The sequence below is a fragment of the Alligator mississippiensis genome, chromosome 4 (genome assembly GCF_030867095.1).
Source record: "Alligator mississippiensis isolate rAllMis1 chromosome 4, rAllMis1, whole genome shotgun sequence".
Lineage (NCBI taxonomy): Eukaryota > Metazoa > Chordata > Crocodylia > Alligatoridae > Alligator > Alligator mississippiensis.
In genome coordinates this window covers 128,645,273-128,659,437 of record NC_081827.1, presented here as the reverse complement: position 1 = coordinate 128,659,437, position 14,165 = coordinate 128,645,273, and the positions used below count along the sequence as shown (strand labels likewise).

At 42.7% G+C, this 14,165-nt stretch overlaps 1 protein-coding gene across 4 annotated transcripts in view; it reads right to left on the bottom strand.

The window, feature by feature from the left end:
- RASSF8 (Ras association domain family member 8) overlaps positions 1-14,165 on the bottom strand; it is a 196,826-nt gene that overhangs the window by 13,125 nt on the left and 169,536 nt on the right. The gene's annotated exons all lie outside the window — the stretch shown is intronic.

Sequence of the window (14,165 nt, the reverse complement as noted above, 5' to 3'; positions counted from 1 at the left end):
TGTGAAAGCTGTACTACCGATAGCCACCCAAAAGAGGGAGCTATTAGATTATGTTATCTACTAAAAACCTACAAGAAAGCTGGACAAAGTAAGTAAATCCTAGATTCATAGCACTTAAGGCCATGACGGACTATTATGATCATCTAATCTCCCGCATAACATATGCCATAGAACGATATCCAGGAATTCCTGGATAAAGTCCAGCATCCCAAACCTAATATCAGAAGCTGCAGTTTTCCACTGATATTGTGGAATACATGCTAGAAATAGCACATAAGAGACACACATACAATTCTGGTTTAATAAGAGGATTGACACTGAATTTTTGTATGTAAAATGCTTTGAAAATTCAATGATGAACTTGATTGCTATAGCACCCATACAGAACAAGGTGCTTTCCAAATACACATAAGAGCAGTCATTAACATACTGGGGTACGCAGTCTTCAAATTAATGACAGCAGCCCCCACCCAGTAGAGAGGATAATAAATAATGTTTTATATACCACAAAATTAACCCTTACGTGTTTAATCACACTTTAAAGGTCATCATAAAAGCCTTCTTCATCCTTTCTGCCTTCAGTTTTTAAATAACCCTCCTTTTATTTGAGCTATGACAGGCTCCAAAAGGTTGGAGAAAACTGTTTTCTAAAAATACTTTGAGAAACTTGCCCTATAAAAATCCTAGAATTATAAAACAAATAAAAAGGCAGATACAGGAAACTGCTGTCAAAAGAAAGATATGCAGTAATTTCTGAATAGCTCCAAAATAACTATTAACCAGAACAAATAAAGTAACTATTAATACAATCTCTGAATTAATACAGTCATGACAAATTAGACAAGAGGCCACAGCGCTGGGTCTAATTTTTGCGTTTAAGTGCCTGAAATACAATTGTTTAGGATGGGGTGCGGGAGCTGGTGTCTGTCAGATTTGGAGATTCGGCAGCGGCTGAATTGTTTTGGGACAGTGATTTGAATCACTGAATTGAATCACTGTCCCTCTAATCGGCCAAATCCGAATCCAAAGCGAATATTAGCCGCTTCGCACAGGCCTACTGACAGATGTATTCACTCAAGACATTTTTAGGAGAGACAAGCATTAAGGGCCATTGTAGATCAAATATATGACTTTTCTCAGCCTGTCCTGGTCATACCAACCTTGGAAAGAGCTTTAGAGAAAATAGCTCCTGCATCTGGAACTTCTCCATTTTCATTTTGTGTACTCCTAGTTCATAATGCCTAGGAACTAAAAAAAATAGATCGATGGAGATTGACTAGAAGAGAGAAACCTTGGAATGACTAGTCTAATACTTAATTGGATTTTTTTTGGGGGGGGGGGTGGGGGGGTAGGAAGAGTAGAGCACAAGCAAAAGGAGATTTAAGAGCATTTCCAGACCCCTGAAGAGCAAAACAAGTAAAAATGGCAGCATCAGTTCACAATGAAACCTGAAAACCTGTTCATGACTCAAGATAAGTATTGGAAATGATTTGATCAGTTCAGCATACCTGTCTACTTGGTTGACATGTTTAGCATCAGTTTTAATGCATATTGGAATAAAGTGTTCTAAAAATAGTGAATGTTCCAAGATGCAGTATATTTTGGGTTGGCAAACACATAGTAACACTGAATCTGTATTAAGTAAGCATCAGTGTCACTTTTGGAAAAAAAACTAGTCTAATGAAGTTCACCTCAGCCTATTAAACAGCTCTAAAACTCCAAGGGATAAGGAGGAAGCAGAAAACCCATTGCTTAGGACAAAGGTTTTAGCATTGCCCTTTACTTGGCTAATTCTAAATACTTCTAGTTCTTTTGCCTTGTAATAAAAGTAATGGCACTAATCTTCTGGTTTGAGATGCATGGTTTCAAAACCTTGTAACTGTAAGCAGAGCACTATTAAGCAAGTGCATGGCATAGGGGTTCCAGCTAACTTGTTAGGGGGAGGGAGGGGAGAAGAAGTCAAACAAAGTGAATTAAAAGAATTAAACAAGATGTCAGCCAACTACCTAGCTAGCAATTCATACCTGGGATAACAGCTCAAAGATCAGCATACAGTCCTAAATCAATATACTTAATGGCTCCAACTCAGCACAAAACATGGCCCACTTTGGAAAGTTAATATTTATACAATGCAGCAGTTACACTCCGAGTCAGAGCCAGTTTAAAACAAAATAACCTTTTATCCAATCTGAATATCATTTGGTTTGTTCCTCCAGGCTACTTATGGTATAGATTAATGCCCTTTACCATAAACAACCTTCAGATTCTAGTCATGAGGGTATTGCTAATTCACAAGTGAAAATACAAACAAGTTAATTCAAACCAAACATTAGAATGTTTCAGATGCAAGGACCTTTAAAGCTAAAATTGCTCTTTGTGATCTATTGCTGTTAGCAGAGAAATAAACTGCTTTGATTTTTAACAAAGAACAGTATTCCCTTGTCGTCTTATGTCCATCTGTTGCCCTGTCTTACACTTGGATTATAAATTGTTTTTTTTTTTTTTTTTGGGGGGGGGGAGCAGAGATCGCTTTTGCTCTGTGCATGTATAGTGTCACGCACAGTGGAATCCTCATCCACGATTAGGGCTTCTACACACTACAGTCATGGAAATTAATCCTCTTCCTCCTCATGCCAATGACACATCCACTACATTCTGTATTTTTACATTTCCACCACAGCAATGCGCGATAACACATTCAGGAAAACTCTATCTTACTGAAATAGGAACTTAATACACACTCGCACATAAAAAATTAGGTTGAGAAAATAGTCTGTATTTTTTAGCATTTTCTGATTTTTAACTGCATTATCATAACTGTTTCAACGTATGTATATCGGGGGTATCAAAATCACCTGCAACCTCAGACCAGATCCAGACCACAGGGCTTTTTGTAGGCCAGATCTAGCCTGCAATGAGCCTCTCAGGCCAGAACTGGACTCAGTCCATTCTGAGATACTAGGAAAACGTGCAGGAAAATTAGCTTGTCTTAATGTGCATTAACTAAAGTGTATGCTTTTTAAGTGATGCTAAATGTGCATTAACCTATTTTAATGTGCATTAAGTAAAAAGCATGGTTTTTATGTGACTGTAATGCACATTAAAATGCACATGTAGATGCACCCCTTGGGCATTTATACAAGTGCTCTGGGAGTGTATGTGAGGGGGGTGTGTGCGCTTTAATTAGAGCAGTTCCAAGAGTCACACTGAAAAATGGCAGCAGGAGTGCTTTAACTAAAGCTCAAACAAGCTTTAGTTAAAGCACTCCTGCCACCATTTTTTCAGTGTGGGGACGCTGATACATGAGACACTGGAGTTTGTTGGAGTGCAGTAACTACCATGCATTGGAGCAGCTTCGCCACATGTGTATAGGCACTCAAGGGTACTAGATTTAATAAGCATTAACTAAAGCACATTAATGCACAGGTGGATGTGCCCAAGAGTAGATGGGTGAGCAGTGGTGGTGATGATGATGGGGGAGGGGGGAAAATGCATACAACTATTGGTTGACCCTCCACCTCCTGCCGTCAACATGAGCCCATTAGGGTTCTGAAGCTGGGAACTTGGTGGCAACTCCCCCACCCTTCCTAGTCCTGCCCCCAAATTCCTGGTCCCTCTGGGAGCCCCACAGGCTGACTGAAATGACTCTACCGAATTAGGCTTAACACCCCCTGTATATATGACAAAATTTTATTTAGACCATGACTTATTGATTCTGACAAGAATTAACACATTTTCCTATTCGCTTAGTTACACATGCAACTCCTGCATATTCTTTTAATTGTTGTGTGCTTCCCCTGTGCCATAATGCCAGTGAAAGTTAGGAATCTGCTCAAAAAATTGTATAAAATTTAGTAATCCAAATACATCTTTCACAGACAAGGAGTTAACAGCCCTATAAAGTACACTTTCTTTTTAGCACCAATTTATGAGCTAAAGAACCTAATATAGACCATCAGTTTCTCACTAGTACTCAGTGCAGCTGCTACCCCTATAGTGCTTAAGGCAGGTGTGGAAAAATACAGCCTACCAACTGACTTGATCTGGCCTGTGGCTACCGCTGCAGCACCTGGCATGCTCCTGCCAGCCCGGGCCCCGATCAGTGTGTACAGCTTCTGGCAAGGCTGTTCCTGGGGCTGCTCTGCTTTCCTCACCTCCAACAGAAGCCACCCAGCTGAAGCTGCCTCCCCACTTGCCTGCCTGGGAGGTGCAGCAGGGGCAGGAGAAGTGGGAGGAGGAGCCATTGCTGGAGGCGAGGGGAGTACAGCAGAACCCAGCCAGCTGCACTGGAAACAACCCCACTGGAAGCTATGCATGCTGGCTGGGGCCCAGGCTAGTGGGGCTGTTCTATTCCCCTTGCCTCCAGCAGGTGCTCCTCATCCTGTTCCTGCCTCTCCACTCCAAGCGACACACACACACACACACACACACACACACACACACACACACACACACACACACACACACACACACACACACCCCCCTTCAGCCAGGCAGCTCCTGCCTCAGCATGCGTGGCTCTGGCTCTAGCTCTAGCTCTCAGCTGCCTTCCACCTGCTCTGCCTGCCCAGCACAATGAGCAGCTACCTACGGGCAGGTGGAGCGGGTGGAAGGAGGCCGGGAGCTAGAGTTGGACTCCCATGTGCTGGGGCAGGCACCGCCTGGCTGAAACTTCCTTCCCACCCACCCAGAGCAGCACACCAGGGGTAGCAGAAGGAGGAGCCACCACTGGAGGCTAGGGGAACAGAACAGCCCTGTGGGCCCAGGTCCCAGCCAATGTGCACAGCTTCTGGAGGGGCTGTTCCTGGTGTGGCTGCAGCCAGCTGGGTACTGCTCTGCTCCTCTCACCTGCAGCAGTGGCTCCTCCTCCTGTTCCTGCCCCTGCTACACTGCTCCAGGTGGGTGGCTCCTGCCGGACGTGAGGGGAGCAGGACAGGGTGTGCAGGAAGTGGATTGGCCTTGACTGCCTAAGCTGCTCCTGAACACAGCTCCCTGCCTGTCCAAAGCCCCAAAGGGAGTTTTGGTAAGTTTTTGCAGTGGTGGGTAGTGTGGGCCCAGCCTGCAACAGCTCATCAAAACTCCTTATGTGGCCCTTGGGGCTAAATAATTGCCCACCCTTGGTTCAAGGACTATGTACTTATAGTATACAGGTTGTTGGACAAATTGTGCAGGATACATAAATGCAAATTACCAGAGAAGCACTACTAAGTTAAGATGCATTTAATTCTTTAAGTTACTTTGTATGATTAAAAATTGTCCCAATGCATCTGCACAATAGAGAAGGTTGAATGCATAAACCTTAACTAGAGGTCAAAAAGGAAAACAAAGATTTAGGAGCTCTGCTGGCTTGCAAACATGACTCCTGTACATAAGCGCTTCTAGAACAATCAGATGTTGCTTAGGTCCTCCCCACCACCACCAGTTCTACTGCAACCTTGCATTGACTTAAGCTCCTTCCTTACAAACAATTACTTATACAGAATTACAATTAAATTTAAAAAATGCAGTAACTATGCAAATGAGATCTTTCTCAAGCTATCCCTGAAGAGTTGGATTTTTAGATTATACTCTATTAACACATAGCATAAATCTACGAAGAAGTGAGCAGGCATTTTCATTAAGCTCCTGTACAAGCGTAGTGCTTTGGTTTCAGCAATGCAAATGGTATGCACGTGCACTTACATCTGTTGTCTAAAACAGGGCTGTCCAACTTCTGGGCAGCTGGGAGCCTCATGCAACATGGGGTGTGGATCTGAGGGCTGCCCCCCTTCCTTATCCCCTCTTGCCATGTGGGCAGCCTAGTGCCCCCTTGCTGCACGCACATGAATTTCCCCTTCATGTAGAACCTTAACTTAGCAACAAGTACTATTTTCAAAACCAGTTACAAACTTTGTCAACAATGTATACTCCTTTAATGTGAAAAACTTTACATGGGTGAGCATGGGTGTCTGTTACATACATTTACAATAATATGAATAATTTGTTTTTATATTTATAGTCATTTATGTACAAACATATTGTGGAAGCAAAGAATGGCTGAGGCCTCACGGGGGGAGAGAGAGGAATTCCTTAGATAAGAGGAAGATGACCATTAAAGCTGTCTTGAAGGACACAAAACAGATAGCTCCAAGGTGGGAAAAGCTAGTTTAGGAAACCCTTTGTCTTGAATCTATAAAAGGTTAATTGCCCTTGTTGTAAGGCAGAGAGCCAGGGAGAATCTTTCCTTTAACGGTCTCTCTCCGATAGCTATCGAAATAAAGTTTCTACCTGATCTGATTCCAAATTCTACAGCGTGTTTTTTCCACGACAGTATACAGGCACCTCTATCAAGTGGAAGCACAAGAGAACCCACCATAATGAGGCCAGAGCCCTTGGTCACAACTGCAATTTTTAGGTGATTGCTTTCATTTATATATTGGGCTTAAAACAAAATTAGTTGTTCTAACTGGTATTTAGCCTGGCTATATTTGTTTCTCTCCCAGACCTAGAGAAAGGGCATTTTGTCCCTGCAAGTTGGTCTAACATTTCTCCTAATTATATAACAGGTCCAATAAAATCTATTACCAAATCAATCTTGCTTGTTGCATATCCCGTGTGCCATTATGGATGCAGCACTAATACAGAGAAATAGTAGTAACAACAGTGTGTGATTCTGGATGGATCCCAGCAAAGTCTAGTGGCAAAAGAATTAATTGTTTAAGTTTCCACCAAGTGCTAAGGGCCAGATACCATTCCACCTATTTGTGTTTGAGAGAATGTAGGTGCCTAAATGCTATCCTATTGTACCCTACTTAATATGCTTAACAAAATATTAATTAAAAATATTTTCCTCCTCCTCGTTACTTTTTGTGCTGAAGTGTTACAGAAAAGTATTACAGAAAATACACATCCATTTAAGAGAATCTGGCTCTAAGACCAGCAGTCATCTGTACTTCCTGATTGTTATGCCCTTTTAAATGTCTGTGAATTAGTGCAGAAGCACAGTCAAGTAACATCTCTTCCTTTGTAGCTGCCCTTGTGCCCTACCCACAACCCCTCTGAAGCCCACTGGTTGAGAACCACTGGGTAAAACAGACTGCAGTGACATGGAGAGTTGGGACAGAAGAACAAAACACATACTGTATGAAGGACTGGCATAACAGATTCATTTGCGAGGCCTGAACTATAAACAGTACAGAAGTAGTAAAATAGGCATTCCTATTTACTTTGCCATATTACCAGGACAAAGGAGCATTCAATAGTCAGCAAATTTACCACTCACAAAAACACTTTCCACACAAGCTTTGGAACTTGCTGCCTATAAGAGATCACTTCTTAGGACTCAGTGGGCATACCTACATGTGCATTAATGCACCATAATTTCGGTGCATTAAGTTTAGTACCTGTAATAACAGGTACTAACATAATTCGCTGTATTCAGCATTATGTTAGTACCTGTATGTTAACAGACACTGACATAATGCATAGTAGTGCCGACACATGTCTTTTAGGTGACACTAATACACGGTAGACTAATTCTACTGTGTTTTAGAGCACTGCTTTTGCCGTGACACGCTAATGAGCAGTAGAATTAGTCTACTGAGCTTTTAGTGTCTTATGTAGATGTACCCAAAGGGTCTGGACACATATATGGATAACAAACATTCAGAGGCTTGGAAGCCACCAGAAAGAACTTGGTGAAATCAAGGAAGTGGCCAATGGGGGAAATTTCCTTTAAGCATCTATAGCGGAGGCTTTTGTACTTTGAAGCAGCTGATGTTGGCTACTGTCAGAAGCAAGATTCTAAGCCAGGCAGACCTCAGGTCTGACCCAGTATTTTGAATATATCTTAAGATACAATTTATATTGAATGCAAACAAAAAGCCCAAACCCAAACTACCCTCCCTGCTCGTGGGGAATCTTGTTGAGGGTGCAACAGATGCGAAGTCAAGCTGATCCCTCTGCTGCCTACCTGGATCTCCTGCATGTGATCATCTAACCCTGGCAGAGAGGCAAATTTAGTTCTGTCTTATGACAGTTTAAAATGGCTCTATTTTCTAATGCAGCTGTTTATAGAAAAGATCACATATGGCTTAATCACTGTTTTAAATACACGTTTTTAAACATGTGAACCATTTGGGGTTCAATTTTTTTTTTGCTTTAGCAAAGTGGGAACTTGGAACCACTCCTAGCATTGATGGAAAAATAACTGCTGGTGGTTTTAATACTAATGCATACTAAACAACTTAGTAAGATATGCACTCAGTATCTTTGAAATCTGAAGCTGGTGTTGTTACCCACTGCATGACACAGACTTTAGTTATTTATAACAACTTAAAATTATCATCATCCTGAGAACACATTTTCCATTAAATGCTTAGAACAACCCTGCCCCCTGCCTTAAACTAGGGGCTAGAGCTGAGCTCATGCCAATCTCCATCCATGCAGAAAGTAATGACAATCATTTAGACCCCAGACCTGTAACTACTGTATCCCCACGTTTGATTGCACCGATGCAGAAAGCTCTACTGAGTTCAGTGGGACTGTTCCCGTGTGTGAATGCATTCACATGCACAATGGTTTACAGGATTGGTGACTTAGTTTCTCCTGCTTCTATAACAAAAGCATTAGTAAAGAGTTAATTCCTATAATCTGACAAAGCATTGGTTTAATAGGAAATATTTTGTTTTTCTTCCATCCAATGATTTCAAATACTACACAAACATTAAGTTTCACGTGGTATACACATTTTATAGATTGGTGTCAAGCAAGACGGATGAGATTTGAATAAGTATCTTGTCTAGGGTCAGAGAACAAGTCATGGAAGATCTGATGATTAAAAAAAATATGATCAAGCTCACAGCTGCATGCTCCACATTGAACAAGACATACTGGGACACTTCCTTTACCACATATTCAGATTTAAGTGCAATTCTATTCAATTCTGTTCAAGTCTCCAAAAAAACATTAATATAAAAGCTGGGTAGCTCCTCCTCCTTCACACCACTTTTTATAATTTAGTCTCAATGCTACAATGAAGGAACACTACTAAAGCATTAATGCTTTCTTAAGATTTTGAGCAGGGTAGAATTTGATTGCATTTGGAGCCCTCTAGACATTCAGTTAAAAGCACCATGGGATCTGATGTGCGTGATCCACGCAATTGTGCCTCCAGCCGTGCCGCACATGGCTATGGCAGGAGGTGTGATTGTGAAAACCAGCATCAGATCCTACCATGCCTTACTGCTGGTGCAGAGGGAGCCCAGGATCACCATAGTGGGCTCCCTCTGTACTGGCAAGTAAAAAAGCTCCTACAGCTGTGAATCCCATAGCTGACAGAACTTGCAGCCAAGGCAGCGCGTCATGGCCAGAATGGAGAGTCCCCTCAGCTGTAGGACTCCCTGCCCTGGCTGTGCCTGGTGCACCCCTGTGGCTGGGAGCCCTATCAGGTGACGGGGCTCCCAGCCACAGGAACAAACCCTCCTACACATGCAAATTAAAGCTGAATAGCAACCAGCTAGAAAGTCAGCACACATTTTCAAGGTCTAACTTTATAACTGGTTGAACCTTTCTATGGCATGATAGGTACTGTGCACGGGTTTGCTGCTCTCAGTTACTTGCTCAATACCTGTAACATGTAGAGGGGGCCTTGGATGCTTAAGTGCCACATACAGGCCTAATAGGTGGAACTAGATATGAAGTACTCTCTCATTTACAAGGACGGCAAAAATGTACTTTTTATGTTAATATAATTAGGGATGGGGGAAAAACCATGAAAAAGTTTATTAGAACAGGGGTCTGTGTGGGGTCAACGAATACTGCTGCTCTCATACTTGATTTTATTATTAATGGATGCCTTTAGAAGCAGCAAAGAATGTTTCAACAATTCCTCTCATTATCAGAAGTGAGTTTATATTGTACTAACTTCAAAGTATACGATTGCCCCAGTGCTTTTCTATGACAACATATCAGCTTTTGTTTGTATATAAACAGATAGCACTACTTTTCTCTAATTCGCTTTTGATTCAGGGCTGTGACTCAGTTTAATCTCAGAGCTTTTAAATGTGTTTTTCACAGCCTATGTTGGTGCTTGCTTTAGTAGAAATTACTTGCAAAAAAGAAAGTGATGTGATGTGATGCGATTTCCCATGTATAACTCTGGCTAAGCCATAAAATACTATAAAACATATTTATAGAACATAATTAACAAATCTTTAATGTTTTCAATAGTCTGTCTAGCTCTCTTGTGAGGAAACAAATACTCAAAACCAATAAAAGTGCTCTGATGGTTGGCATTTTTTTTTTAAAGGAGATAGCTGTGGCTCTTGTGCAATAAGCCTATATTCTGCTGATATTGTGTTCCATATAAAACAGCCATATTTAAAACAGCCCAATCCTGTCATTTTAATTACTTTCCACAGGAAATTGTGGCTAAGATAGAAAGCATAAAAAAGCTTTGGTTTGGAATTCAGGCTTACCCTTCTGGGGACTGAACTATTCTTTTTCCATGAAACAAATATTCACTGTCATTCTGACTATCGAAGACCCATTTATTCCCTGGAGGGGAAAGAAAATGTAACAAATGCAATGGGTCATTATAGGGGGTAGGAGTGGGAGGAAATTGCCATTGAAAAAACAAGTGTACCAATGACTGCCACTCATCTTGTTCCTTCTCTGCAGGGAAAATTAACTAACAAACGCATGTTCAGCACTACAGAGAAGAGGAGTTTTGCAAAAAAAAAATTCTTAAAAAGTTCACTGCTATCAAGCTAAGCCTTCCTATTCCAATCAGCTAAGAAGATCATTGTGTATTCTCCAGGATACAGATAATTTTTATTCTGCAGCCCAAACCTGCAATGCAATCTGTATGAGAAAAGCAGGGCTTGACCTTACGGATAAATAGGGCTTAACCAGGTGTATATGGAATTGTAGACACAATGGTAGTACAAAGAAATGCAAAATAGTAATACCTCCCCCCACACTTCCTTTTTTATTTTAAGGGGAAAAAAAGACCCTCCTGATGTTCTGGTTTTCAGAATGGAAAGAGGAGGTTGTCTTTACCAAAAGCTGTACTGTGTAGCTTGTAATAAGAAGCCCTGCAAAAATCATCAAGGCTGGTTAAAAAATAAACTTTCTTGCCAGGAGACACAAGCCAGTTTTTCCATTGTGCTCATTCCTGTTTCTATTTCATTTAACAACATTTAAAAGCAAGATTCATGTTTTTCCATTCAAACTGTGTATTGCTTGGTTTTATTTTTACCATTTTGAAGGAATCTTTGTTTTTCATTATCATAAAATTGGCTTTTTGTGGACTTACACTGCAGGTAGAAGCTTTATCTTATAACTCAGAAACAGGGCACATACAAATTAGTAGACAAACCTGGTCAGTATAACACTGTTTCCCAGTATCCTATTAGGAAGTTTTTTTTTTTCAGCAGAAGCTAAACCAAGGGCAGGCAATTATTTCGGGCAGAGAGCCGCTTACCAAGTTGTGGCAAGCTGTCGAGGGCCGCATGGGTAGCCCCGCTTGGCAGGTGCCCTGTTCCCTGGTCACCATCTTGGGACCAATGTCCCAGGGCCAGCACCAGTGGAGCCCAGAGCAGGGCGCAGGCTGGCAGGGGTCTGTGGAGCTGGGCTGGGCTGGGCTGCACTAGCAGGGAGAGCGAGGAGCTGGCCTGGCTTCATAGAGCCCCTGCCGGCGGGAACCCTGTACTCCTGCTGCCCTGCTCTGGGCCCTGCTGGAGCTGGCCCTGGCACATGGGTGTGGGCCCCGTGCTCCTGTACCCGCTCACCCCCAGTGCCCTGCAGTATAGGCGGGGGGCAGCGCACAGCCCTGACCCGCTGCTCGCCAGCAGGGAAGGAGCCGGTGCTGAGTGCAGGGGGAAAAGCGGCCCCTCCCCCACCCCGTGGCTGGCACTTCCTGCTGCAGCCGCTCGCAGCCCATGTGGGGCTGTCCTGAGCAGGCACAGGCAGCCCCACATGGGCTGTGAGTGGCTGCAGTGCAGGGTGCCAGGCACGGGGCAGGAGAGGGGCTGCTTTTCCCTGCCCCCGCTGGCAGCCTGGGACCCGCGCCGCCTCTGGGCTCACCCATCAGGGCTGTGCACAGCGGCAACAGCTGCACCTCTTGCCCCGCTTGCCGTGCTGGGCAGCGTTTGCTGCTGCTGCCCGCCCGGAGCTCACGCGCTGCCTTGAGTCTAAAAAAGTTGAGAACCACTGGATTAACCAAAATGGGCATGCACACAGCATGCATACAACAGATAAAGACCCTAGATCTACCTCTGAGACGGAACTATTAATTGCCACAGAATCAGACTTCCCCTTCCTCTAGGGATAAACAATCATAGCTCCATTGGATTCAATGGTGTTCCAATGGCATTCCTCCAAGTGAACTGTTTGACGCGTGTTATTCCAGATTTAGCTCACTGGGTGCACTTAGTTTGTCCACCAATTACTCCAGCCATTTTAGCTTACCTAATAAGTGGGTCTTTGAGGCCTGGACTTTATCTCCACACAAACTGTTATTGAGCATTTCATGCTTCTATATTTCTTATTATAAGAAGTGGACTTGTGTGAGTTTTAATTTCATTGTAGCCAAGGTAATTTTCAACAGTGGAGGATTGGGCAGGGAACTTGCCTGAGCTAAAGTATACTATGGAGAGACTCATACTGCAGATCCCCAGTCTCATTCCTACATAGCCAATATTGCTCCTGATCTGAAGCAGTCTCTACCACTCCAGTTCTGAACCCTTGTGCCCCACTGATTCTACCTATGCACTTCAGTCTTGACCTTTAGTTTCATTCATTACTCATTGCAGCTGGGGCTGTGGTGCTATGGGCATTAAGGTGCACAGTTGATAGCCCGGAGGTCGTAAGTTAGAGGTCATAGCAGAAGTGCTCATGACCTGGGCCTGTCAGATTCCAATGAATCTGCAAATTTTGGTAAATACCTTGTCAGAAGGACATGAAAAAAGAAAGGACTCATTCCAGCCAATAGGACTGAAATATGGTAATGAACAGTATGTCAGTGAGTGATGACTGTCTGAGTTGCAATGATCTTCTACCTAAAGCATCCAATACATACTTTGTGGCAAGCTTTCTAGCATTCCTGCTTTCCATTTGTACCAGAATCCATAAGGTTCTTCTTCCCAGTACCTCAAACATTTGGTCTGACACCAAAATTTTGAAAGCAATCACTGTGGTCCTAAAAAAATACTGCTTTAACAAATTGTGTATGCATTACACAAATTTTTAAATTCTTCAGAGCCTTTTCTAACAAATATGGACTTCAACCCAATGCCACTTAACAGTCAATGAGGGTGCTGCATGGAAAGGAAGTCACAAAAATCAGAAATCCCCTGACTAGGCAGGCCAGAACAGAAGGAGCTGTGAGTGGTCTGAGAATTTTAGCCACTCTGCTTGAGCAGGGGAAGACAGGAAATGTTGGTGGAACAGTGTCAAAGAGACAGCTGGAGGAATGACACTTGTACATGGAGATGAAATGTGTGTAAGATCTTGCAAGACAGGTAAGCCTGGTAGTTCCAAAGCAAGGAGTTAGAGAGAAAAAAGCTGGAGTAAACACATGAGTGCAAGCCAAATACTGAACACAGAATGAATGTAGTATGGAAGATGAAGTTAAAAAAATAGTGAAAGGTAGCACTCTCTGACTCCTCCACATAGAAAATAGGTGTTAAAATATATCAGAAAATTACACTGTCACTATTCTTAGTAAAAGAGGAAGATGCAAATAGCTTCTGAAACTATGAGCATCTTACAAGGGATAAGTCAGGTCCCTTGGGCCAGTACGTTCACCACACTGTGATACTGCAAAAATCAGACTTTTCTTAGTTTGCAAGTACTGATGGTGTTGAGATTCAACATAAGCAGGATACCTGCTGCTTTCCACATTCCAGGTTAGTCAGAGAAGCCTGTGCAGCTTTGTAATAGTTTTTAAATCAAGGACAATATTCTGTCAGACATGAAAAACAAAAGAACATTTACAGAGGTTTGCAGCCAGACCAACAGAAACCATGGAGATGGATAATTATTGGCTGTGCAAAGCCTATATGACTGATCTAGGACATACCCTGCAAAGTGGTGGGGGAAAGATCAGAGCCAGCCAAGAAGGTGGTCAGCAGAGAATAGCTCACATCCACTACACAAAAGCCCCCATGAGGGCTTCCCTAGGT